Raw genomic sequence first — 5643 nt, 5'->3', positions numbered from 1 at the left:
TTTAGGCGCAAATAAAAACTTTCCTCGGGGGCGACAACGCTGAATGGCTAAACAAAGGTATCTCGCCCAGTGTATAACAGGTCTGTTTAGTTAAACAGAGTTAAACGTTTAAGTTTCAAACCAAGAAGGAGGGTCCCTAAAAGAAGACAACGAAGTACAAAGAAGAGAAAAGAAGTCTTGTAAAACCCCGGACGTAGTCTTTGCTCGTAGGTAGTCGTCGTAGGTGGTATCGTACCAGAAGGTTGGTGAATACGTGCACTTTTACGACCTTTTCATCTGTCCTTTTGTAGTGCCTGATTACACTGCCATGGTGCCACTGAGTAGAGACTCGTTCTTCCAGAACACTTTTCTCTTGGCTGTTCGATCGTTAACGTAGGTATGCACCCTTTGATTTTACCACGTTGACTTCGTGACACACAGCAGTCATATTTTAATACTGTTGTGGCTACCAGGATGACAGGTGTCCCTTTGGTAATATGACATGAACCAATTTATAATCGGTGTTCACCTAATATACCTTGTCATCCTTTCCTAATTAAGGAGGACGCGAACATACTCCCCTTTATGAAAATCAACTATGTGTCAAACCATATCATTTACTGGCAAATATCTGCGAAAAAAACCTTTCCTCTATGTGTAACTCAGGTAATGGGAATTGATGGTTTTCTTTTGTTGAAAGAAATTTGTTATCCTAAGTTTTCTACAGTGGTGGTGAGCTTTAGGACTTTATAGTTTTCGGGGTTCGGGTGTTTTGTTTGATTTTAAACAAACAAAGTCTTGGCTTTCAGAATATGAAACTTTTATTTCCAAAATCACACGATAGATACATTTTTGAAGCTTGTAAAGGGAAGATGACAGCTCTCACTCGCCACTCACTGCTTCCCCTCCCTCCGGCTGAAATTATGAATGTAAGGCGTATAGTAATCATAGATAACACGGCAGGGTCCGTTACAGTTTGTTTTCATCTGATTTCAATTAAACAAAGTCTCGGCTTTCAGAATATTAAACTTGTTTCCGCAAATTCAGATGATAAATACAACTTTGAAGAAGCGGAGAACGGAGTAACTTAACGTCACAGCAGGCATAACAACAGCCGGTATTTCTCGTGAGGGTTTTCAAACACAATACACACAAACTGAGACATCTCTCAGTGTCTGTCTCAGTCAGCATGACACACACACACACACACACTCACTCACTCACTCACTCACTCACTCACTCACTCACTCACTCACTCACTCACACAGACACACGCTTCCCCCAGACCAGTAATCCAAACTAAAATATCTTCCCTCCGTAGTATTTTGATCATTTGCTGATAATCAATCAGATCGATGGATTCCAGAATGAGAAAACTTTGAAGGACTTTTTCTCAAAACGATTACTCTGTGACAGTCGTTATATAATGTGACATATTTTGCTTAATATTTGGAGTACTAAAACAGTCGTGATATCATTAGAAAGCTAGGAATCTCCTCTTTCCAACAGTTTATACAACTCAAAATATATCTTCGGGTCAATGCGACTGGTTTCGATGGAGCAGGTCACATATGACAAAGATGAGGAAGAACATAAACATTATGCAGCGTTTTCACTGCACTCTACTAAACTCGCTCTCCTTTGGTAGAAGTAATAGTAAAAAGAAAATAAATAGGACCTAAAAGCAACAGTGAGTTGAGTAAGTCCAGCCAAAACATGCAGTGGAAATGAGGCATTAATGTCTCAAAAAAAGCCCCTATATTTTATCTGTGATTCATAGAAAAACACAATACATGATGCACAGCGGGATTACCACTTTCATAGGAACTTGTATGTGATCATGTGTACGTGGCCTTCATATAACATCATTGAGTTTTAATCTATAATGTTGCTTGCTTGCCGCAGTAGGTGCAAATTAGACTTAATAAAGGCAAGGCCCAGATATTTAAATCACCAAACAGGGATTTCTGTCATCTTATATTCATCATGGCATGACACCATTGCGCTTGCTTTGGGTGCTTTGATTGAAATTGATGGAGGTCAATTGTTACTGGCAGGAGGGGTTTAAAAAAATAAAAGTACGAGTGAAATCCTGATGCAATATTTCATCTTGCAGAGACCAGATAAAGCCTAATGAAAAGCGAATATCACTGTACACTGTGCAGCTGCACGCCTCCACACTTAGTCCATCAGTATGCAGAGCATTCGGCAAGCGGCTCTAGAATCACAAGCCTTGTGGGACCCACCACAGTCGGGTTGAGGACATGCAAGTACCTTTCTCACATTTAACTAAACCATTCCTCCCCGCACGGAGAAAAAGGGAATCACATTAAGAGATGTCACATCTGAAGAAAGGCATGGAGATATGCAATGTCACCGCTAGGCTATCAGGAGACTCCTTTTAATCAAAGGCCCTCATCATAATGTCCACAAGCCTCTTCCTTTGCAGTGGTCTGTGCAAAAAGTTGTGAAACTGCTGGTATGCCGAAAGCTCTCGCTCTCTCCCTGCTGTGGTTCTCTGTAGATCATCTTTGATTGACCCAATTAGGCGAGTCCACCGGGTGATGCTCGCTGCTTATTAGTGTTTCACATTGGCTTAATCATTGGACGCAGTACGTGAATGAGGTGCAAAGCAACCTGGCAGAGGACTGACACACGCCTCCTCTTAAGAGCGAATCAAACCAAATGATGATATAACCTGTGGTAACTCCAGCAGCTGCTTTGAGTGCTTATCAGAACCAGTCTTAATACAATTTAATAGGCCACTGGTTTGGAGAAATACTTAGGAAACCGTTAAAAAAATAAAAAGTACTGTAAGGCTATTACTTGACATCTATTATATAAATACGCAAGAAAGCAAGCCAATCAAGTGTTCTCCCCAGTGGTGGTTTTAAGGGCATGTCAGCTAACGTTTTTGTGCATTATTTAAAATTTGCAGCATTTGTCAAAAAAGAATTCAAGACATAATGAAGCAATATTTTATGAGATGAGCTCTAGAGAAGTGGGATGTGAGAGAAGCGAGCGGCAGAGCATTGTGCTACAGATGCAGGTGAACTCCCCTATGTGATGGATGGAGGGGAAAAGGTAATTTGTGAAGAGACCTACCTGCCAAGATGATGAAGAGTTCTCCTTTGTTGATTTTCCCACAAGTATCTCCCAGACAGGAGTCATAAGAGAGCTGAGCTTACAGTGACACCTTGACTGGCAATGGAGGAGAGGTAGTCCATTCTTGAAGCTTTGTGTGTGTTTAAAATAAAGAATATCATTATGTTTTGATGGGGATTCTCTGTCATACGCAGAGGTAATTCCTCTGCTCTGGTGACAGGGTTGCCTTTGGGCCTACTGTGTGACAGTATTTGTAAATAGATTAAACTTTCCTTAAGGAATACGAGAGGCATGCTGTTACATAGACAGTAGCTCCTTATTTGGAAACAAGGATGCAAGGTGTTTGTGCTGCCTGCAGTTTGAAACGTTGAGACAGATTGATGTCTGGAGCTTTAACCCAGAGGTTCAGCTTTTTCTGATCGTTATCTAAACAGTCGTCATGATCAATTATATGAGAATAACGTTGTGTTTTTTGAAAGTTACATGCCATCGTTCAGATTTTTATTTCAAAGGACAAACATCTAGTATAGAATGAAATGGTTATTTAAGAAATACCTCTGAATGTGTTTGAATTTAATAAGGCGTTTGCCGAGCTGAGGCATCATTCCCATTGCCCATGGCGTTTGTTTGTGTTTCACACAGAGGAAATTGGCCAAAAGACATTTCATGTTTGAGTTTTCCAAGGTATATTATGGTGTACCAATGAGCCTGGAGAAGTTAGGCTCTATAAACTCTTCCCTGGACACTTTCGGTATAAGTAGCCTTCCTTGATGCTGCAGGTTATACATCTGTAATAGTCTCTAATGTTCTTCCTTGTGTCCTAGATGTTAGTAAAAGTATCATCATGGCCATGTGTTGATAGGTCTGATGACAGTTGTATACTGATTTGAAGTGTGATTAAGAAGGTGTAAGCTAATTATTAGGATCAAGGTGCTATGTCTATAATCTGAATTTTGTTTTCACACTTTTTTTATTCAGAATTAAAGCCTTTATGACACACATATATATATATTCAATCTGCTGTATGTTACATATGTTAGAATAAAAAAGCCCAGCTTATCGCTGTTTGATTCAGAATGTAATCACACTTGAAGTGACTAAAATGACAGCATTTCTGTGGCATTATTGTTGCATATGGTGATAGATGTTTATGCAGAAGTACTTAAATATTTCACGCACAGAGAGATCTAGATAGGTGTTGTTTTAACAAACAGCCTGCGCTTAAGCACATCCCTTAGTGATATGCAGTCAGCAACACATCAGGATTCCTTCTGGTGTACGGAGATGGAGGCTGGCGCAGTGGAACTCACACAGGTAGTAAAATCAATAAAAGCGTTCTATGTGCATGTGTAATGTGCTGTCAAACTTCATCACGCTGCGACATCCTCATTTGTTCCCAATCACATTTAATTAAAACTTGTAAAAGCTTTGTGACACACCTCCTTTGAGCAAGCTGTTCAGAGCTGTAGTCTTCATGTACAATACCCTCTGGCTATAGTGTATGTTTTTATTGCAGTTTATATTTGGTACTGTATTTGTTAACGAAACAATGAAGGATCCCTCATTCTGTTCTGAGATGGATGTCACGACAGAATAAGTAAACTAATTCAAAAGTACATTTCCGGAACATTAAATCAAAAAAAATTATTAGAAACCTGCCTCATGTTGTGAATATAACTTCTCGTCTGTATATCTAAGCCAGATTCTCTAAAGATTAAGGTCATTATTAAAGGTCAGTCTTTTCTTATCAGGCTACTATTCCCTCTTTGATACAGTGTCCCATTTAACTACAAGAGCTGTTTAAAGCAACAATAACTGCATTTAACCTATTTTGTTCACACTATATATGCTTCCGTTAGGCAATATTATAAGGAATCATTCTGTAAACTTTCATTGTTATGCGGATGATACTCAACTATATTTATCAATCAAGCCTGATGAAATTAATCATCTAAATAAAATTCAAGACTGCCTCAAGGACGAAAGCTTCCATTCGCTTACCGCGGAACGGGTAACTTTCCCGAAAACTCCGCTCTTACGTTCTTAAACATTTTAGCATAAGGACAACAGAATATACACTCGGTCAATTCCGCGGTCTCTGTCCCAATTACCGCAGGAAGGTGTAAGTGAGACCAGTCATTGTGCTCGACGTCGTAAACTTAGTCGAAACTTCGCTGAATGACTGAAGGAAACCATGTGGGACCTATATATTCCTCAAATGTTAGATTAGGTCGGAACCTTCATGTTAAGTACCTGATCAAAAGACGGTAGCAAAAACTCCGTTTATACGGACTAAAAAGTTACAATAGCATACTACCTTCAATCCGCCAGGAAACTATTAGACTAAAGTACACCCACAAATTTCGCTACTTTTAAAGGACAGTTTTATATCTGTGGTTCTTAAGGACATGTTCAGAGTGACCTCCGGAGTTTAATTTACGGTAGGTATCAAACATTTATAGAAATCTATTTAACAAAGATCTAAGAAGCCCGGTTCATGTTATTTGAAGTCAAAGAAAAAAGCAACCGCACAAATTGTAGTTTTTACATTCCAGTAGG

This window comes from Notothenia coriiceps, unplaced genomic scaffold (genome assembly GCF_000735185.1).
Source record: "Notothenia coriiceps isolate Sejong01 unplaced genomic scaffold, NC01 NC01_scaffold00009248, whole genome shotgun sequence".
Taxonomy (NCBI): domain Eukaryota; kingdom Metazoa; phylum Chordata; class Actinopteri; order Perciformes; family Nototheniidae; genus Notothenia; species Notothenia coriiceps.
The sequence above is the reverse complement of the archived record's forward strand: the minus strand, read 5'-3'. Positions refer to the sequence as shown.